At 44.2% G+C, this 22,941-nt stretch overlaps 1 protein-coding gene across 2 annotated transcripts in view; it reads left to right on the top strand.

Moving 5' to 3' along the window:
- Window positions 1–22,941, top strand: part of MFHAS1 (multifunctional ROCO family signaling regulator 1) — a 108,528-nt gene that overhangs the window by 60,940 nt on the left and 24,647 nt on the right. The gene's annotated exons all lie outside the window — the stretch shown is intronic.

Below are 22,941 nucleotides of genomic sequence, written 5' to 3'. Positions count from 1 at the left end.
GAGAAAGGGAAACTAAAGAAAGTCAGTTCCACTTTATTTTTTCTCCCCTGAATTAATCTTGCTCATGAAAATGTCGAGTTCATGGATAGATGAATCACTACACCAAGGGAGTGTTTAAAATAGAAAGCTGGGTACTTTTTTTCTAAGAAGTCTAGAGCCATTGATGATTACAACTTGAAACAGCCCGCAGAGGTAGGTTTTTTTGAGTCAGAGACAATCCAGAACCTGGTGCTCCTCAAGCTACACATTTTGTGGGGGAAAAACAGAGTAGCCTGAAATCTGCATTTGAAACAATAAATTTCCCTCCTGCATCACAGCCTGCAGAGAATTGTTTCATCCTGTTTAAAAAGAAATCCTTCATAAGTTTTTGGTTTTCTCCTCCTCTTTCTCTTCCAGGCTTCTATGGTACATGTTGTTTTAGATCAGATACATCTTAGATCAGGGTTCAGCAGACTTTTTTCTGCAAAGAGCTTATTGTTGTTCAGTTGCTAAGTCCTGTGTTGACTCTCTGTGACCCCATAGACTGTAGCACACCAAGCTCTTCTGTCTTCTACTATCTCCTGAAGTTTGCTCAGAATCATGTCCATTGAGTCGGTGATGCTATCCAACTATCATGCCTCTGCCGCCCCCTTCTCCTTCTGCCTTCAGTCTTTCCCAGCATCAGGCTCTAGATATTATTTTCAGCTTTATGGGTCCTAGAGTGTTTCTGGCAACTGTTCAACTCTGCTGTTGTAGCAAAGAGGAAAAGCAGAGTTGTACCATCTTGGAAAGCAGCCATGGATAATTGTTAAAAGACTGGCCATGGTTATATTCCAATAAAACTTTATTTACAGGAGCAGGCAGTGGGCCCTATTTTGGTGATTTCTGACTAATCTCAGGGGTCCATGGTTTAAGCTTAAGACATGGCTAATGAGAGCTGTCTCCAAATGTTGACTGTTCTCCGTGGTATTATTGGGATCCAAAAATATTCTTAGCGGGTTAAAAGGTCTTTTAAATTTTTCATTTGAAACCTTATTCAGTGACTAGGCTCTTGAGGGAGTAAGAGAGAAAAGCTTTATAAATATTTATGAATGCTAAAAATTAAACTGCCGAGCTAAAATTTTGTTCTCATGGAAAGATCATTATATGGCGAGTTGGAATTTGGTTTCAATTTTCATTTCCTTGTGGAAACATCTTCATTGTGAGGAAAATTAGGGAATTAATGAGCATGTGTTTTCTGAGCATGAACTGAGATGCTTTCCCAGGCCCTGAGGGCAGCTAAAATACTGGAATGGCATCACACACTTCTGTTCCAAAGGTACTTATCACCTGGGAAAGATGCTCAAGGCCCACGAGAGAGGATATTTTTTTACATATGTTTTAACTTTGGGGGGATATTTTATTTTAAAATAAACATTTTTGAAGTATAATTTACATGTAGAAAAAAAAAGTACCTATTCTAAGCATATGATAAATTTCACGAGTTTTGACATGCAGTCACCATCCTAATCAAGACACGGAACATTTCTATCTTCTCAAAAGGTGTTCCAGTCCTCCCCCCACCGAACCCCAGACAACCATCAATGTGCTTTTTGTCTCTGTAGATTGAGATTGCCTGTGATAGAATTCACAGAGTATGTACTCTCTCACGTCTGGCTCAGAGGTTGCTAGACATTCCTGGTTCATAACACCTTTAGAGAATCAGTCATTTTTTTCACACGTCAGCCGCAATACCTAATGGTTCCATCAGGTCCAGAGAACACGGTAGAAGTATTTGGTGCCATGGTTCAGTTGCTGTGTTTTCCTCAAAAATTTAAAATACCCTTTGGTACCTGTGAGTTCACCATGGTGCTCAGGGTAGTACAGAGTTTGAGAACCAGACATCCAGCTTCTTTGACTCAGCATAACTTTTTGAGATATATTCATGTTGTTGGATGTGTTACTAGTTTTTTCCTTTATTTTATTGCTCAATACTAGTTCATTTCAGAAAACACCGTTGTATATTCATTCACTTGATGGCAGCCTTTGTTTCCACTTTTTGGCTATTGTGAATAGAACCATATTCACGATGTTCATTGTTCACATTCATCTGCGAGTCTTTGTGTAGGCAGATCCATATTGTCATTTCTCTAAGAATAGAATTATTCTTAGAGAATAGAATATGATAAACACATGTCTATCTTTATGAGAAGCTGCTAAACGTTTCCAAGTGATTGTACCATTGTACTCCTACCAACAAAGTATGAAAATCGTAGTTGCTCCAGTACTCACAATAGTTGGCATTGTCAGTTTTTAGCTAGTCTACTGGATATGTTGTCTGTCTTAGTACGGTTTGAATTTTCATTTCCCTGAAGATTAATGATGAGCACCTTTGCAAGTGTGTGTGTGTTGTGCATGGTGTGTTTTTGGCTCTTTTGCCCATTCTTTTAATTGGGCTGCTTGTCTTCTTTTTACTGAGTTGTAAGAATTTTTTTGTTTTTTATGTATTCTGGGTATGAGTCCTTTATCAGATATATGTATTTTCTCTGTATGTATATAAAGATTTTTCTCCTAGTTAGGGGCTCTTCTTTTCATTTTCTTAGCAGTATTTTTTAAGGAACAATAATTTAAAATTCAAATATATCAGGTTTTTTTTCTGATTAGTTTTTTGGGGGGGACTATCTCAAGATTAAGATCTTCACCTAAATTTTCTTCTAGAAGTTTTATAACTTTCAAGTTGTGGTCTAGGATTCATTTCAAACTATTTTTTGTGTGTGCTATGAAATAAATAAATTCAGGGCTTCCCTGATAGCTCAGCTGGTAAAGAATCTGCCTGTAATGCAGGAGACCCTGGTTCAATCCCTGAGTTGGGAAGATGCACTGGAGAAGGGATAGGCTACCCACTCCAGTATTCTTGGGCCTCCCTTGTGGCTCAGCTGGTAAAGAATCTGCCTGCAATGCAGGAGACCTGGGTTCAATCCTTGAATTGGGAAGATCCCCTGGAGAAGGGAACGGCTACCCACTCCAGTATTCTGGCCTGGAGAATTCCATTCCAATTCTTTGTATGGGGTCACAAAGAGTTGGACATGACTGGGTGACTTTCACTTTCACTTCATAAAATAAAGGTCAAGGGATTTTTTTTTTCCCATTCAGATATCTGGTTGTTTCACTACCATTTGTTGGAAAAAACTGCCCTTCCTCTTTGGAATTAACTAGACCGTTTTGTTAAAAATCAGTTGACCATGGAAGTGCTTGTCTGACTCTGAACTCTGTCCCATTAATCTATGTCTGTTCATGATACCTTGATTATTGTAGATTTGTAGTAAGTTCGAGATCAAGTTGAGTTACGGAAAAGATGTATAAGTTTGATTTCTTTTATCAAATTTTCTCAAATATTTTATTTATTTACTTCTGAAAACTGAAGAGTTAGACATTAAATTGACTTTATTTCTTCTTGGAGTATAGTTGCTTTAAAACTGACGTTAAAGGCAAGTGAAGTACACCGAGCTTATAGGACAATGATCTTGCTTCAGTGTGAGCTTTAAATGACCTTGGACCTCAATTTTCTGTCAATGAGGAAATTTTGACTCTAGAATAGTCTCCACCCAGTGTCCCATTTCAATCTAATAATCTGTCATTTTAGATCATAAATGCTTTTCTCTTTTACTTGTGCATTTTGCAGTGATTCAGGTTTTAAAATAGCCAAGCACAAGCAACACTGAAAACCAAGTAGCTTCATGAAAACGGTGCCTGGCACTTAACCATTACTTAGTATCCTTTTAGTGGGAGTGCTTCAGGAACATTGTGATGCCGATGGGACTCTTCCTTTTATTTTAGGAGATTTTACAGTCATTCCTTCCTTGGGCCTTTTATCTTGGTGTTTCCCAACATATAACTCTTCATTGTTGGCTCTTGGTTCATGCCTCCACAGACCAAAGGTTGTGGGGCCACCTCTCCTGTCATGGGCTAATCTCAGGATTGGAGAGAGCTGGAGGTCATCTAATCTTCTGATCTTCAAAGTGTGGTCCTTGGACCAGTAGCCTTGGCATCGTTTTGTTAGAAATGGAGGTCAGGTTGCACCCCAGACCTACTGAACCAGGTGGGCACTGGTATGTACCTTCAAGGTTGAGAAGCACGTTTCAACTTTGGACGGTGAACATCGTCTCTGGCCTTCCCACCAGACCACCTGGCCTCAGGACACCTCTGAGAGTAACCCCATTAGAGACAGTCTATTCCATTTGTGGCTTCTCTGGTGGCTCAGACAGTAAAGAATTTGCCTGTAATGCAGGAGACCTGGGTTTGATCCCTGGATCAGGAAGATCCCTGGAGAAAGAAATGGCAACCCACTCCAGTATTCTTGCCTAGGATATCCCATAGACAGAGGAACCTGGCGGGCTACAGTCCATGGGGTCACAAAGAGTTTGAGTTTTGTTCAAGTTTCTTTTTTCTCTTGATCCCCACCAGGCCTCCCATCTGCACTTCCAGGTAGGAAACTATATTCAGAGAAAAGTAGAAAGAAAGGATGGTTCCTATATCATGAAAGCCAAAACATTTCCAGAAATCCTGAGCAGACTTCTGCTTATGGTTCATTGACTAGAGTAACTGTCCCAGGGCTCCCCAGACCTTCAGGGGGTCTGTGAAGGCGAGGATTTTAATAAGGCAGACAGTCTTCCTGACACATCGCCCAGGGTCCTGGAGCATGGATGAGGAGGAGAGGGGACATTGGGTAGGCAGCCAGAAACCTGTGCCGCGCATCACTCACACACATGGACATTTGTGTCTGCGTTCCAGTATTTCTGGGAGGGCCTTGAAAAATGGGTAACAGATGTAGTTACCTCTTCGGAATAAGCTGGCAGTTGGAAGAGAGACATATTTTTTTACTTTATATTGTTCTTTCCTGCTGAGTTTGTTTTTTTAAAAAAAAAAAAAAGACAATGCATGTGTGTTAACTTTAAAGGAAGGAAGTTGATGGGAAGTTGACAAACCCCTTGGGTACAGCTGTCCAACCAGTTCCTCAGAGCCTGGGGGCTTCAGCTTCAGCTGTAAGATGAAAGATTAGATGAGATCCTATCTTGGACTCTTGGGTTTGAATCTCTTCCAGTTAATTTCACAATCTCCAGGAACTGGAGAAGGGGATTAAAAGTCATGCTCCTTGAATCACAAAAGAAACCCAGCACCTTGATGAGGTTCTTATTTAGTCTCTTGTTAGGGGCTGAATTGTGCCCCCCACCTCCAAATTCATGTTGAAGTCCTAGCCCACAGTACCCCAGAAGGTGACTGTATGTGGAGAGAGGTTTAGGTAAGGTTAGATGGGGCCGTGCAGGTGGGCCCTAATCCAGTATGTGTGTCTTTATAGGAAGAGGAGATGTGGACACAGACACACAGAGGCAAGACCATATGACAACAGAGGGAGGAAATAGCCAAAGAAACCAGCCCTGTTGACACTTGGATCTTGGGCTTCTAGCCCCCAGCACTGCGAGATAATCCTTTCTGTTTTCTAAGCCACCCAGTCTGTGGTGCTTTGTTATGGCAGCCCTGGCAAACAAATACAGTCTTCTATCCCTTTAAATTCTTGTGGGGATAGTTTTATATTTTGCAGCATCTCCAGGATAGCTTGAGATGGCCCTAGACTTGGCTACTTCATCTAGTCCTGTCCCCAGTGAAATCTGGTCCCCAGGGAACCTGGAGATACGGAACAAACGTGGGCAGGAAGAAGCGTGTGCCTGTTACTCCGAGGCCAGTGCCAGCCTCTCACCAGTTCTCACTGCCATGCACACCTCACTCCTGGGGTCCCTGGAGCCCCACCTCCAGCTTGTTTGCCTCTTTTCTGCTCCATCTTCTGTCCTTGACCTTTAGAACTGATGGATGCTCTCCTGTGCTCTTGATTCTTTGCATGGCCTCTGGCTGAGAAGTTGGTCTTGACCACAAATGGTTTTGCCTTTTAGGGAAGATCTGCACCTGGGCAGCTGGTGAGATCTGAGGGTGGAATCCTGTGTTACAGGAGTTACTTTATGACTCCTTTTGGCAATATGTATATTTCACTGCTGATGAAGCAGGGAGGGGATAGAGAGAGAGTGCGTGCGTGTGAGAGACAGACTTTGGGGTCTCACACCTTCTCCAGCCCAGCACTCTGTCTAAGCCAGATCTTGACCTTCACCAGGGCCAGAGGACTCTGAAATGGCCTGCAGTCTTCCAGTTAAAGGGAGACTCTTATCTTTCCTGGGGCCAAATGAGGGCCCACTTCCGGAGCTGGCGTGGGCAGTGACTTGGGTGGGCAGCAAGGTATGTGCTGGGAGGGGCCCAGGCCTGCGTTTCTATCAGGGGCTCAGTTGACTGCAGCTGAGCAGAGGCTGGCCTCAGGGCGCTCTGCTCCCTGCTGACCCTCTCAGGAGGCGGCCTCATTTGTGAGGTCTTCGCCGGCCTGTGTACCCGTTTCTTCTCCTGGAAGCCCAGAGCATGGGTGGGTCAGGGCAGCCTGGATGGTCAGCGTGTCCCCCTTACGGAGGCCCTCGTGTGGGAGGAGAGAGCCGCACAGATAGAAATATTTAGGTCTGGCCAAGCGGCATGTCTCTGTGTGCGCCTGGGGGATACTGTACTGCCTTTTTGCTAAGTGGTAAATGAAAAGCACTTTTATTTATATGGAAAATTAAATCTCACAATTTTTTGTATGGTTTAGCATTATTTTCTCACTCCAGGGAAATTTGCTGTGATGAGAACAGAGTAACAGGCCTTTCATGCAGGTGCTCAGCTATATATGATGCCAGCCATGGCAGAGCTCTTTGAAGCCCAGAGAGACAGACGCATCTCTGGATGCGTTTTTCTGGCCATATAATTTCTTTCGGCCTCCCTCCTCTTCTCCATGCTAAGCAAGAGACTGAGCTCAGAGATAACATTCTTCTTGGTGCCAGTACCTTATGTGGAGGCAGGGGCATGGATGAATGAGGGGATGGTGGAGAGTGGCCACAGAGAGCCCGGGACGTGTCTGTTGGCCTAATTTAAGAGATTGTTCTACTTCATGCCAAATTTGCGAGGCGTTTAACTCGAGAAGCTTAGAAAATTCAGTAGAAAATACATTTTCACAGTATTTTAAGCTGGAACAGACTGTTTTAAGCTGAGCAGACCCTGGAGATAAACCAGTTCGGCTTCTTCCTTTTGTGGCTGAAGCCCTGAGGCCCAGAGGAGTTGGGGTTTGCTGGGAACTTGCAGGGTTGGAGCCCAGGATCGGACGCCAGGGCCCTTGCCCCTTTCCCTTCCAGCAGGGATGCTCACCCGACTTTTGAAAAACCTTTCCCCGGACACAGAGGGATATGTTGTTCATCTCAAAACCAAGGTTTCAGAAATGGTTTCTACAGTAATTCATTAGAGCTACATAATTCATGGCAAATAATAGCAATAACACAGCTAATGCACAAAATGGATACTCTCAGTAAAGCCATTTATTAATCATTACATTCTAGTCAGAGCTCTTAGGCAAATTTAAGGGGGGGAAAAAAAGCAGGATTATGTCAAGAGTAGAGCCTTCTCCTGGATCCACAGAAAGTCCCTCTGTCCCAGATCCCCTGTCCTCCCCCTCCCGCCAGCCTAGTCTGTTGGTACCTCCTGGCTTGTCATTCTAGTCCTCCGTCACCCCATCTCCACCCCCCGGCTGATCCCATCTCCCCTCCTGGGCCCCCTCCCATCCTCTGCCTGCCACCTCAGGTGTGCTCACCCCTCAATGTCCTGTCTGTCTCTCCCTAGGGACTTGCCCCCTTTTCCCTTCTCCCCTCAGACCAGCTTACTCTGCAGCTCATATGTGATCCATGTGACTGTGTCCGCCTCTCTCTGCTTCAGTCACCGCCCCCCACCCCGACAGACCAATTCTACCTCTCACCCCAACTTCCAGTTCCCACAGAGCCATCTGATCTACCTACGTCAGCTTTTCTCACCAGCAGTGTGTTGCCATCCCACTGAGGAACTGGCTGCCTCTGGCCAGGTGGCCCGTCCTGGTCTAGTTCCGGGGCCAGGGTCCCAGGGGACCTCAGGGGCTCTGGGGAAGGGAATCGGCCTCTTGCTAAACTCTTGTGCATATGTGACCTTATTGAGTCCTTGGAGACCCTGTGATGGATCGTCCCCCACAGGGATGTGCAGACTCAGGCCCAGCACCAGTAAAGCCATTGCCTGGGCACCCACGGCCAGGAGGTGGCTGAGCTGGCAGGCAGCCTCCAAAATCAGTCCTGCACCCTACTCCTCCTCATGCCGGGCTTTTGTGAAGTTAATCAGTGGATCCCTAATAAGTCAGAACGCTCTGATGCTAAGTCACCCCACTGTCTTTTGCATGAGTCTGGACATCACCGTGAAGACATCTGGGCTATCAGTACAGGCTTGATGTCAGCAGGATTTTTATACAAAATCTCACTTGAGCCCCTCATGGTGTCTACCATGCTTCAGGTCCAGGGGGATTTCTTTGATCTAGGTCAAGTCCTCATAAATAGAAACACCCAAGTAAGGTTTAAATATTACTAGCTGGTGTGTGGAATTTTTAAAAGCTCCTGCATCCCTTTTGAAAGAAATTGTGAAGCTCTGCTGTAAATCAAATTTTGAGTAATCAGTAATCAGATTGACTTGTCCCTTCATAACGCCTGACATCAGGAAAGATTTCCCATGGACACAAGAACTGTAAGCGTGGCTGGGAGCGAGGTGATTGTTCCTACCCTAGCCTTCTTGCTGAACAAAGGTCGCAAGTTCTTCACTGTGTTCCGTGAAATGTGTGGGTCGGGAACTGGCCTGGTAGTGAGTGACCTTCCGTTTCCACTGCCCCCTCCTTGTTCCTTTGACCTCCTGCCACGGGGGCCTTGGAGGCATCCCATGAGCTTTACACGGAAGCCGCTAATCCCCTTGCAGTGCATTCCGCCTCCATCTGGCAGCTGCTTCCTCCTCCCCAAGGCCAGGCAGGCTGTGGCCTCGGACCCGGTGGGCGGGCTGTGTGAAGACGCCCCGATCGGTCCCGTCCTGTCTCATCATGTTCTCTCATTTCTGCAAGGGAGGACAGCCAGGGAAGGATGCTGGAACTGGAGGCCTTTAGTTGCTGGAGAGCTTTTCTCTGTCACTTGGGCTACTTTTTCTTAATCAGATGGGCGATTTGGGTTGGTGAGAGTTTCCAGCAGCTTCTCCTTTTAGACTGTTTAATTCCATGATGCAAACGGCGCCTCGACTGGAGTCTGGACTCACACTTGACACTTGGCCAGGCCCAGATTCTCTGACAGGCCAGCAGGCTGAGGCTTGCCGCAGGGGACCCCTGAATCGGAGGACCCCGCTTCAAGGTGGGCCTGGGGAGACCACGGGGTCTCTTGTGGGCACACAGACCCACCCTCCAAGGGGCCATGAGACTGTTTAGGAAATGGGGGTACTGGGTGGGAGCCAAAACCAGAAGGACCCCATTGAAGAAAGAATGTGTGATGTGAGTCCATTTATGTAAAATTATTTGGGGGAGTGAAGGAAGGGCGAGGAAGAGAAAGACATTAAGATTCAATGAATAAAGAAATTAGGAACAAATATAGCTATCACTCTTACATGACTGTTATATAATATACTGTCAGATGAAATAAAGGAATGCTGCACTTAGGCTTATGGTTGGATTCTGCCTGGTGGAAAAGAAATCAACCCCAGAAGTCCCTGGTGTGTGTATATGTTTTATCTGCATGTCTGAGCCAGGAGAAAGGAAAGGAAGGGTCCACACCAGTTCACCCCTGGATACTTGAGATGGTGGAAGGGATTATAGCCTTTTCTTTACACATTTTATGTTCATTTTCTTATTAAAAGCAGTGCATGGTAATTTTTATAATTACAAAAAATCAATTTAAAGAAATATTAAAAAAAAAAAAAGAAAGCTATTCTAGGGAGGGAAAGGGGGGGAAATTTACACTGGGGTAGATTATTTTAAGTTTTATGCTTAACAGGTAGTCTATGTAAATGGTACAAAATTCAAAAGATACATAAAGCTCTTATGGGGAAAGGGAAGTCTTCTCCGTACAGCCACTTATTTCTCCTCCTGGAGGCAGCCAATTTCGCCAGATGGGATTGTTTGCCTGTGGTCTGCCCTGGGTATCCTCTCAAGATGCTCTGTGTTTTTGCAAATATACATTTGAATGTAAAAATAGGGGAAGAGAAAGTCATGCCTCCCCCTCCTGCCCCCAATGGTAGCACTAAACACTGCTTGGGTCTTTTCTAAGTTAAAAATATTTATTGGACATATAGAGCCATCTGACTCCTTTTATATTTGTTTATGTATATTCTATTATATACACTGGTTTTGTTTAACCAGCCTTATGATGAACAAGCATTTCAGGTGTTTTCAGTGTCTCACTTTGGAAACAATGCTGAAGTAATTACCTGCCAGGGTATCCTTAGACATTTATATCCATAGAATAAATATCTTGAAGTGGAACTGCCAAATTTCTCTCCAGGCAGGAGGTACAAACTGACGCTTCCTTCAGACATGTGTGAAAGCGCTAGACAGTCTTCAGAGATCAGTGCTGCCTTGGAGATGGGTATCGTATAAAAGCAGCGACAGGAATTTTAGAGAAGGCATTAGGAAAGTCAGGGCCTTTTCAACTGCTCCTCTAAGGCTCTTCTCTTTCCAGAAGTTTATTTGTGTTCAAACCTTGTTTTTTATGTTTCAGATGGCAAGGTTGTGAGGAAGAAATAAACATAGGAAACTGCTATTATGTGCCAGGTGCTGGGTTAGGTCAGTTTCAAATATCATCGTTTTAATTCATGTAGCACACATATATGAGGTATGTATTTGACATTTACTATCCACAGTTCACAGATGAAAAAAGTGAGGCTCAGAGAGGCTAGGTAACTTACCTAAGATCACACAGTAGGTGAGTGGCAGAGCTAACTTTCTGAGTGTGTCAGAGTACGTCTGTTCTTTCTGATCTTTCTCCTTCTCTCTCTTAGACAGTTAGAAATCTCTATAGCTCTAGCACTGCAGAAAAGGTAGGGATGTACTGAGCAAAGAACTAGGAATAGAAGATTGGTGTCACTTAGAGTTGAAATATGAATGTCTGCCATTGCTTGTGCCTCGGAAGCTCTGTAAATAGATTTGTGGGTTGTAGAGGAAGTTTGCTTTTGGATTATATGGATTGTCCTTAATGTACAAAAGGGCTGTGTTCCAAAAATTCTTTAACTCTGAAGGAGAAGACAGCCTGAGGCAGTGATGCTCTGACTGAAGCATGAAGCCCACGTAAACCTACAATGTTCTGAACAGTATTGGTGGCCATAACATCTTGGCACTCCCAGTCCATAGCAAGATGCATAGGTGAGGATGTACAAATAGGTAAGAGATATAAGGAGGAAAATATGGCAGTGTCTACCACATCTGTGAGTGGGATGGGGTTTGGGGGGCATGGCGACAGTGAGGCTCGGCGCTGGCACAAAACACAGAGTAATAGAAAGCTTGTTTAGGTGAAATTGTTAAAAGCATCACTGCTAAGCAGAATGGGGCCATGTATAATTTTTGAAAGTCAAATGTATGTAGATTGGCAACTGTCTCTACTTTTTGTTTCAAACAGCTTTATTAGACTAATAGCCTCTGATACAAATGGGCTTAAATTAAAGAGCCTGGATATAATTTGGTGTAATTTCTCAATTCAAGAAGTAAGGAGATTTTTTTCCTCCCATAAAAACCAGGATAAATTTTCTCATAAGTGATAGAGCTTATTGTGGTACTTATTCATTTTTCTATTCATTATCAAAAGTGGTGTAATTTCCACTTGATGGAGAGTAGATGGTACTCTTTTGAGCTAATGTTATAAGTCAATCACTAGATTACTTTGTGCTTCAAGACTGAAAGGAGGGACTCCCCTGGTGGTCCAGTGGTTAAGACTTCACCTTCCAATGCAGGTGATGTGGGTTTGATCCCTGGTCGGGGAGTTAAGATCCCACATTGCCTTATGGCCCCAAAACAAGAACATAACCAACAGAAGCAGTACTGTGACAAATATGAAGACTTTAAAAATGGTCCACATTAAAAAAAAAAACTTATAAAAGATTGAAAGGATCCAGTGTCCTAATGTCATCTTCTCCTTAGCTGTGTCTTCTCCTGGAAGTTAGGTGGGATAGCATTGGATGAACCAAAGTTTATGTCTCACCTCTTAAGTGATAATACTCCGAAGCATGCAATAGGCAGAGAGTGGTTTCCTGAGACAGAAGAGGAAGCCAAGCTTACAGGTCTCTAGTTGGTCAGAGGGGGATGGGAATAGGTTTACCCTGACCTACCTTGTCACAAGTGTCAGCTCTTACATGTCTATGCCCCCGCAACTGACACTGGGGTGTTTCCATGTTACTGCTACTTCCTGAAAGTTTGTAACCATTGATGATGTTTCACTACTTTGACTTACTGACTTAATAGCCATTGGTAGGTGGTGTCACCCGCCAATTATTACCAGGTATTAGATAGTATCTACTATTAATACTATTAGAACTTTGTATATGATTGTGTATGGCTTCAGTTTGTGTTTCATCTAAAAGAATATACTTTTTCATTTTACAAATATCACAGTGTGAGGCACATGTGAAATAATTATAAAAGCTGAAAAAAGAGTCTCAGCCAAAAAATGCATGCTTATGTAACATTTCCACCTTCTATGGAGTTGATCTGAGATTCCCTGGATTTTCGGCTTGAACATCATGGAAGATATGGTTGAATGAAGTCTACCCTTCCCAGAATCTGTTGAGCGTTTCATTTTTGAGGGAGTGAGGGTGGTTATGCTGTAACACCAATGGGTGTTTCTTAGTTTGGGTTTTTAGTTAACTATAGGGTTTGTTTTTGCTTTTATTTTTAATTGAGATATAGTTGAGATGTAATTGGCATACAGTAAAATGCACAATTTGAAAGTGTACCATTTGATAAGTTTTGAGCTGTGTATATACCCATTAAACTATCACCACAGTCAAGATAATGGACAAACCCACCTCCCTCAGGAGTTTCCTTTTGTTCACTCCTGTTGCTTCCTGTCCTCCACCCTCACCCCAGGCAACCACCAGTCATGTCCAACACTGCAATCCCATGGACTGTGGCCCGCCAGGCTCCTCTGTGCATGGGATTTCCCAGACAAGAATACTGGAGTGGGTTGCCATTTTCTTCTCCAGGGGATCTTCCCAACCCAGTGATCAAACCCAAGGCTCCTGCATTGCAGGTGGATTCTTTACTGCCAAGCCACCAGGGAAGCACCTTCTTTTACTCAGCACAGTTATTTTCAGATTCATCTATGTTGTGTATAGATGATCCAGTTGTGTATATCCATATATATGTTGTGTATATCCATCCAGTATAACTGGATATATATCCAGTGTTTTTTATAGCTGATCAGTATTCCATTATATGAATATACCACAGTTCATCATCTGCTCACCTTTTAATGGACATTTGGGTTGATCCTGGCTTTTGGCTAGTTCAGATGAAGCTGCTATGAACATTTACATGTAAATCTTTCATTGGATTTATGCTTTTCTCTTGGGTAAAAATTTAAGAGTGAATAGCTGGATCACATGGTAGGTATATTCAGCTTTTCAAGAAATGCCATCAGCAGTGTCTTGAGAGTTCCAGTTTCTCTACACCCTCACTAATGCTTGGTGTGGTCATCCTTTTTCATTTTGTCACCCTCATAGATGTGATCTTCTGGTTTGGTTGCATTTCCCTAATGATTAATTACATTGAGCATCTTTCCATGTGTTAATTTATCATTGGTGCAACTTGTCTGGAGAAATGTCATTCAGACTTTTGCTTCCGCCCCCTTTTTGAATTGGGTTATCTCCTTCTTACTATGTTTTTAGACTTCTTTATATATTCAGAATACAAGTCCTTTTATTAGATTTATGCTTTGCAAATCTTTCCTCCTCATCTGTGTCTTATCTTTTCATTCAGTGTCTTTGGAAGAGCATAAGTTGTTAACTTTGATGGGTTTACCATTTTGAAAGAAACTATTTTATTTATGGTATCAAAAGCACTTTCAAACTTAATAACCACACTTCCACTTGCAGCTAAGGTAGAGTAACAGAGACTGTATTTACTCTTGCACTTGGAAAAGAATCCAAGAAAAATATATAAAATCATGATATTCGAGACCCAGAGCACCAGGTGACAAAGGACAATGATCTTGAATCCTGGGAAACAAATAATTGTCCCAGCCTAGTGCCTTGAGAGTACCCAGGCACAGTGCAGAGAGCGGGGACTGAGGCTGACCCCTGAATAAAGGAGCCCAGGTGAGTAGAGTTTAGAGGACAGAAGACTGGAGAGGAGAGAGACCTCCTGAGGGTTCCCTGGAGAACCAGCAGGATGCTGATCAGCGCATGTGTGTGAGCAAATGATCTAAGACTGTGGAAAACAGTGGGGGGTGCTTAGATCTTATTTCAGCTGTGGTCTCCTCCTGCCCCTCACTCAGAGCCCTAAAAAACTTGTGACACGTCTGCTTCCTGATTCCCCACCCGCACTCTCTAAATAACCCATTTCCAACTATAATTCAGAAGAGGGCATTTTTAGCCTCGCCGGTTTCCCTAGAGGAGAAGTCCCCAACCTTTCTGGTATCAGGGTCTGGTTTCATGGAAGACAATTTTTCCACAGACTGAGGCTGCAAGGGGTGGTTTCAGGATGATTCAAGTGCATTACATTTATCGTGCACTTTATTTCTATTATTATTATGTCAGCTCCACCTCAGACCATCAGACGTTAGATCCTTGAGGTTGAGGACCCCTGCCCTAAAGAGTCTCTGAGTCATAATTCTCAAAATTTACAAGACAATTCAAGATGTTGGCATTAGAATCTCCCCAAATGGATCTTAACTTTGGCGTGGTTTTTAGTTTGTCAAAGATGTGAGAACCAGGTAGGATGGAGAAACAGAGTGAGTTCCAGAGGAGCGCAGCGCTTCTGGGTTCTGCACCAGTCTCTGTGTGTGGAGGGGGCAGTGATGTGCCCAGAAGTCTGGACACCTGCCCAGCTGGTCCTCCATGTTCCCTTGGGAAGAAGAAGGTGTAGACTGTGGCCCTGGCGGCCGGACTTGTGTGCCACACCAGTGTCGGGTTTGGAACCACAGACCTGAGGGAGCTTGGGAAACCACCTGAATATGCTGTCCATTTATGGACTCATCAAATGATGGATTCCATTATTCACCATCTGTCTCAGGCCTGCTGCGGGCTGGGCACTGCTCTGGACGCTTGGCTCCAAGAGCGAACAGGAGAAACCCCCACACTTGTGATGCCTACATTCTAGTAGAGGAGACACGCCATCAACCAGTATGTCAAGTGGACAGAAGTAACATAAGCAAAACAAAGCAGGAGATGGGATGTGGGTGACCAGGAGGTGGTGGTGGTGGGGATGATGCTGTTTGTACAGGGTGGTTGGGAAGTTCTTTTTGAGGTGATGATATTTGAGCAGAGACCTGAATTAAGTGTGTATGGGGTGTGGGGAGGCGGGTTGGGGACCTAAGTGGTTAAAACGGGGTCCTGAGGTGGGAGTGTGCTTTGCAAGGAGGCCATGAGGCTAGAGCAGGATGAAGAGGGGGTGAGGGGCAGGAGAAAGGAGCAGAAGAGGCAGGATCCTGTAGATGTGTGAGTGACAAAGGGGTCAGAGAGTCTGAGCAGATAAGTAACGCGGTGTGATGTGCATCGTGTGGGAACCCCTCTGGCTTCAGTGGGGAACAGACTGTGGGATCAGGAACTCAGCTAGGAGAGCATCGCACATGCAGGCTGATGGTGACGTGGGCTAGGGAGCTGATGACGTGGTCAGATAGATGGGTCTGAAGCTAGAGCAACGGGATGTGCCGATGTATTCAGTGTGTGTTGTGAGTGAAAAGGAGAGATATAAAGGAGTCCATGTACTTTTTCCAAAGTAACTGAAGAACAGAGTGGACATTCACAGACACGGCGAAGCTTGGAAAAGGAGTAACTTAGTGGGGCATGGGGCCAGTGGGAATCAAGAGTTTGATTTTAGACACATTAGTGTCCAAGTGACAGTGTTTAATAGGTAGTCAGATCTCAGTGTGATATTCAGGCAAGAAGTCAGGACTGGAGGTGACCTGAGACCGTGGCTAGGCAAGTGGCCAGATTGCTGGGAGTTTCCACATAGACTGAGCTGCCCCCGGAAGTGGCTCTTTGCCCTGATGAAGCCGTCCTGTTTGGGGGTCCCTTACTTTCTAATGGACATTAACATTTTCATGATTATGTTCTTTTGGCTGCACTGAGGCTTCATCTGGAAGCCGGCTGCACCTACCTGCTGAAAGGTGTACCTGAAAAATAAGAAAAAATAGACTTAATTGAATAAGAATTCTTTCTTGTTCACAGTTACAACTTTGAAGAGGTTGGATATGAGGGCTTGGCTGCCATTGGTCATGTGATGTAATGCTTTTCACGATGCCAGGGGTGCTTTTTCTTTGTTTGAAACAGACTCAAGTCCAGGCTGGATCTTCTGGGAATGAATCTTGGGTGGGGGAAGTAGATAAAGAAAAGCTGATGTTGGAAGAGGGTCTGGCTGGACCACTTTCCTAGTAGTGTTTGTTTATACAAGTGGGTGATATTATTCATGTGCAAAGTAAGGAGGTGGAAGAATTTCAAGGTTCCTTCTAGGCTTTGTGGGTCTGACTCTATTTTGTGGGGTCTTTCAGGCCCCTTTAGTGGCTTCTCAGTGCCCTCCTCACCCAGAGAAATTCATTCTGCCTGCCCCTCCCTTTCACCAAAGGAAAAATGAATTTGCAGGAATTCTTGTCATCTTCCTTTGGAGACATGAAGGTAAGAGAGTTTCCGACTGTTTTTCAGGATTGCTGAAGAACAATTCAGATTGCTCCCTTTGTCCTTCAAAACCAGGTCCACTTCGACAAGGTGGCCTGGCCACTGTTTCAAATTTCAGTTCAGGTCCTAAAGGTTCCTCCCCTTTTCAGATTAGAGGAGAACCCAAGTTGAAGGGAAACCGTTTTCGTCTGAAGGCTTTTATGAAACTGTCTGCATTCATTCCTCTGAGCCTGGAACTGTTCCCAGGAAGAAGTAGGTGACAGGCTATCCAAATAAAGAGTCACCTTTTGAAAGCACTCCAGCCCAGCAGCGTGGGGGCTTTTTATGATCCTGACTTGCATCTTGAGAGCAGGCAGGCCAGAGCTGGGTCTGGGCTCCGTTCCTCCTCCCCCTCTCCTCCCCTTAGCGCACTTTGATCTGTGAAGCATGTCTAATCCTCAGCCAAGTCTGCTAGAACTTTATCCAAAGCAGGAAAAGGGGAAATATTTTTCCTTTCTTGGGTGGATTTGTATTTATATAAACCCTTAGCGATGCTGATGGAGCCAAGTGGCCAGCACACACGTCTGAGGAGCTGGGGGTTGGAATGACTGAGTGCAGGAATGGGTAGGGAAGTGGGTCCCCATACCCTGGGTCAGCATTGACATGGGTCAAAGGTCGGGAGAGGGTGGTGTAAGGCCTCGCGTGCATTTTGCTGGAGGATGTGCTTATACATAAGGCCGTTTATATAGCAGCTCAAGTTGAGCCAGCAGCTGATCAATTAACTCCAGATCATAACTCCAGTGAGATATCTGTATGTATGTGAATGATCAGTTCACTTCATTTCTTCTGTCGTCACTCAGAATATAGGGTGTGGAAAGTCTTAGCTGTCCTCTGAAACTTTAGTGTCGGAAACTTGACCTTCTCACCATGTGTCCATTATTGATTTACTGATACTTGCATGGATCTGTCCACACTTTTTTGGACCAGCCCTTGCCACTCCTCAAGGGTAGTGAGTTTTTGCTTTTTTATTGAGGTAACACTGATCTGTAACATTATGTAAGTTTCATGTGTACAACATTATATTTCTACCTCTGTCTACCCTACAGTGTGCTCACCACCAAAAACTCAGTTTCTATCACCATCTATTTCAGTTCAGTTCAGTCGCTCAGTCATGTCCAACTCTTTGTGACCCCATGAACCACAGCATGCCAGGCCTCCCCGTCCATCACCAACTCCCGGAGTTTACCCAAACTCATGTCCATTGAGTCAGTGATGCCATCCAACTATCTCATCCTCTGTTGTCCCCTTCTCCTCCTGCCCCCAATCCCTCCCAGCATCAGGGTCTTTTCCAATGAGTCAGCTCTTCGCATGAGGTGGCCAAAGTACTGTAGTTTCGGCTTCAGCATCAGTCCTTCCAGTGAACACCCAGGACTGATCTTTAGGATGGACTGGTTGGATCTCCTTGCAGTCCAGGGGACTCTCAAGAGTCTTCTCCGACACCACAGTTCAAAATCCTTTTTAACTCCCCCGACCTCATCCTTTCCCTCCTGGGAGCCATTGTTCTCTTCTCTGAAGCTATATGTTTGTTTTTGTTTAGTTTGATTTGTTCATTTGTTTTTGCTTATTAGGTTTTTATGTTCCCTATGAGTGACATCAGACAGTATTTGTTTTTCTCAATCTTATTTCAGGGTGGTGAGTTTTTCAGGCATGTTTCACATCGATATGATGGCTTTCTGGTCCTAAAACCACTTCCTTTAAGCTTCAAGTGGTGCCTTATGGGTCTATGTTTCTAGGCTACCGCATGATTTGTTTTCAGACATTCTAGAGAAATCTTGTACAGAATCTAAAGATAGGATCCCTTGTTCTTGTGATATCATGATTTGTCTGTTGTCACTAAGTCACTAAATCGTGTTATTTAGTCACTAAGTCGTGTCCTACTCTTTCGACCTCCTGGACTATAACCTGCCAGGCTCCTCTGTCCATGGGATTTCCCAGGCAAGAATACTGGAATGGATTGCCATTCCCTCCTCCAGGAGATCTTCCCAACCCAGGGATCACACCTGTCTCCTGCATTGGCAGGCAGATTCTTTACCACTCAGCCACCAGGGAAGCACATTGTCTGGGCTAGTCTGGACATGATGAAGTTATTGACAACAGCCAGTGTATAGAACATTGATATAAATCAATCTTTTAAATTTTTTAAAAATTAATTTATTTTAATTGGAGGCTAATTACTTTACACTATTGTAGTGGTTTTTGCCATACATTGACATGAATCAGCCATGGGTGTACATGTGTTCCCCATCCTGATCCCCCCTCCCACCTCCCTTCCCATCCCATCCCTCAGAGTCATCCCAGTGCACCAACCCTGAGTGCCCTGTTTCATGCATGAAACCTGGACTGGCGATCCATTTCACATATGGTAATATACATGTTTCAATGCTATTCTCTCAAAGCATCCCACCCTAGCCTTCCCCCACAGAGTCCAAAAGACTGTTCTTTACATCTGTGTCTCTTTTGCTGTCTCACATATAGGATCATCATTACCATCTTTCTAAATTCCATATATGTGTGTTAATATACTATATTGGTGTTTTTCTTTCTGACTTACTTCACTCTGTTTCATCCACCTCATTAGAACTGATTCAAATGCATTTTTTTAATAGCTGAGTAATACTCCATTGTGTATATGTACCACAGCTTTCTTATCCTTTTGTCTGCTGATGGACATCTAGGTTGCTTCCATGTCCTGGCTATTGTAAACAATGCTGCGATGAACATTGGGGCACACGTGTCTCTTTCAATTCTTACAACAGTGTAAGAGAGTTCCATTTTCTCCGCACCCGCTCCAGCAGTTATTGTTTGTAGACTTTTTGATAGTAGCCATTCTGACTGGCATGAGATGGTACCTCATTGTGATTTTGATTTGCATTTCTCTGATAATGAGTGATGTTGAGCATCTTTTCATGTGTTTGTTAGCCATCTGTATGTCTTCTTTGGAGAAATGTCTGCTTAGTTCTTCAGCCCATTTTTTGTGATATAAATCAATCTTTTATTTCACTATTTTTTTCTCTTTCCAAACCAAAAACAAAGCCAGTGCAAGCACCTCAGATTCTGGCAACCTCCCTGGAGGAATTCTCCTGCATATTAATAAGTGCTATGGGGGCCACATTCACCTGCTGTCCCAGGATGTTTATCCTGGCCCCCCAGGAATATGTGTCTGATGGGGCCTCGCACTTCAAAGGGGAACCTTCTCCAAGTTTCTCCCTGGCATCTCGTCCCAGTGCTGGGATGGACACCTGAGGAAGAAGACTCCCCGGGGACCCTAGGACTCTATCAGCAGGTGAAGCGAGTCTAGACAGAAAAACATCCTGGAGGAGGAGGAGGAGAGGATGAGGGCTCTTGTTTCACTACAGGTAGTGGAAATGGGGGGATGTTGAAGGGAAATTTCAAAGTGCTGAGCGTGGGGAAGCCAGTGGGGAACAATGGTGCAGAGGGCTGCATGTGTGCAAATAAAAACATAAAAGTGAAGAAGGGGGAAAAAAAGACATTAAGAAGAGGAAGTGTACACTTGTGATGTGAGGGAAGATCTGCAAAGAACTTTTGTCAGCAGTTTTTTTTCACTCCATGGTTGAACTTTTGCCAAATGCTTGATCTGAGGTCCCAGCTCTTTTGATCCCGAAGAGACCTGTGTGATGATCCATCCAAGAGGCGCCTTGGACCAAATGCCATTCTTCTTAGTGGAACCAAATGCCATTCTTCTTAGTGGAGCATACCTGAGACGCTTAGTCGCCTCCTTCTTCCCCTCAAACAAACAAAAAGCTTTATGTAATTAAAAGCAAATGTAACTATGAGGACAATCATCTTCTGTCCCGAATTGGGTTAGACAAGGAAAGGCTGGGCTTGTCTGCTCCCAGTGGAGCACTGGGCGAAAAAGGAAAAATTCAAAGCATGCGTCATCTGTGCCCGGATTTGGGGCCGGGGAGGCTTGGCTTCCATTGAGTTACTCATCAGGAGTGTCTAGAGCTTCACAGGTTAGCATCATTTTTATTGAATTGAATGCGTCAGAGAAGACATCAGGAGCATGTTCTTTGTTTTTCCTTCTGCCTGTAACTGTCACTATTGGCGCCACCTCGGAGGGTGCTGGGAAGAAGCTGAAGTATTGAAATATTGTTTGTCCAATGCAGCCTAATGACAGGCCATGAAAACTCGCTGAAGGTGGGTACTGAGTTGTACCCTTAGTTCAAGGTCATCTCTAAGAACCCCAGCTGGCCTGCTTCTGTATGGCTTGTTGTAGGTTGTACTCTCTTGATGATAAGACTTTAAAATTGTCCCCAAAACTTCAAGGCACAGAAGGGCATTTCTGAGTGATTTTTTAAAAACAAAGGCCCAGCATTAAGAATCAAAACTGAACTTGAGAATGCAACAGATCTTGGAGACAGAAATGCCTTTACACTGTTAACTTGCCTAGATCTCACTGGGTTCCGACATTTTGAAGAATGACATGACTAAATGGTGAAATGAAAACAGTTCTGGAAGAGATTTACGGTGTCTGATGGTGTGAGTTTTTGCAGCTGCCTTCAGAATTCATAACTTAGGATGTGTCCAATTACTGATTATTAAGTGGTCCGATCAGTCTGACATATTTCCAAGAGGAACAAATTGAGCCAAAAGCAAAGTGTTCACAGAAGGAATGCAGAATCCTTGAAGTTTAGGGAACTCTTCTTGGAGTCTTAGAGTGCCCTAAGAGTATATGGTATGGCCAGGTGCTGGACGAGAGCTGTGGGCACCCCAGCTGACTTCCCTGTGACTGAGCAGAAAGACACCTGCTGAATCTAGGGGTACCCCAGTTTCCTGGCGAGTTCAGCAGTAACTCCCAGGGGACCTCCCTGGAGCGTTTTGAGGGTGGCCTAGCTGGCTTTCTCGTTAACTCAGCAGCATCCAGTGGGGGCAGCTTTTCAGGGACTCCAGTCAGCACCCCCATCTAGCCTCATTTCAACAGCATGCTCCCTACCTTCCCCCACAAGACAGCTTCCTGGGGAATTTCGTCAGCACCCAGAGGACAGTCCGCTGCTGGCTTCGGCCACCTGACTGTGAACTGGTCTGGCCTGGGCAGCCCAGTGGGCTTCTCCCCAATCCAGGGGCTGCACCCCACCCCACTCCAGCTCACGAGATCTGACTCTTGGCCTGGCCAAGGGCTCCCCCACACCCAAGCTCTTCTTTCTTGACTCTTCTCCCTCAGCTTTGGCATATTCTTTAGAATTCTCTTTCCCCTTGGTAGTGAATCCCCTGTAATAGGTTAATGATTATTTATATTAAACCTTAGTCTGTGGTTTCTGTCTCCTGAGTAGGCTGAACCATAGAGCCAGTAAATCTTAGCCAAGATTGGAACAAAGGCTAATTCCAGAACCAAACTGCTTGGTAACATTTCTCTGCAACCAGCAGTTTCATATACACTGAGGTGATTGTTGTGATTAAAGTGCTTTAGACTGATTTATTTTTGTCTTTTTAAATTTTTATTGGAGTAGAATTGATTTACAATGTTGTATTAGTTTCAGGTGTATAGCAAAGTGAACCAGTTATACATATATTTACTGTTTTTTATAATCTTTTCCCATACAGAGTATCACAGAGTATTGAGTAGAGTTCCCTGTGCTATACAGTAGGTCCTTGTTAATTATCTTTATACAATAATAGAGTGTATATGTTAATCCCAAACTTCCAGTTTATCCTTCCCCCCGGTAACCACAAGTTTGTTTTCTACATCTGTAATTCTACCTCTGTTTTGTGAATAAGTTCACTTGTACTGTTTTGTTTTTTTTTTAAGATTCTATATATATATATAAGTGATATCATATGATGTGGTCTTTCTCTGACTTCACTATGTATGACAGTCTCTAGGTCCATCCATGTTACTGCAAATGGCCTTATTTCATATTTTTATGACATTATTATTCCATAGTATATATGTAACACGTCTTCTTTAGCTACTCCTCTGTCAGTGGACATTTAAATTGCTTCCAGTTCACTTCAGTCGCTCAGTCGTTTCCGACTCTTTGCGACCCCGTGAACTGCAGCACGCCAGGCCTCCCTGTCCATCACCAACTCCCAGAGTCCCCCCAAACCCATGTCCATTGAGTCGGTGATGCCATCCAACCATCCCATCCTCTGTCGTCCCCTTCTCTTCCTGCCCTCCATGTCTTGGCTTTTGTAAATAGTGCTGCAGTGAATACTGGGGTGCAT

The sequence above is a fragment of the Dama dama genome, chromosome 32 (assembly GCF_033118175.1).
Source record: "Dama dama isolate Ldn47 chromosome 32, ASM3311817v1, whole genome shotgun sequence".
Lineage (NCBI taxonomy): Eukaryota > Metazoa > Chordata > Mammalia > Artiodactyla > Cervidae > Dama > Dama dama.
Note: the sequence above shows the minus strand (reverse complement) of the source record. Positions and strands in the feature narration are given on the sequence as shown.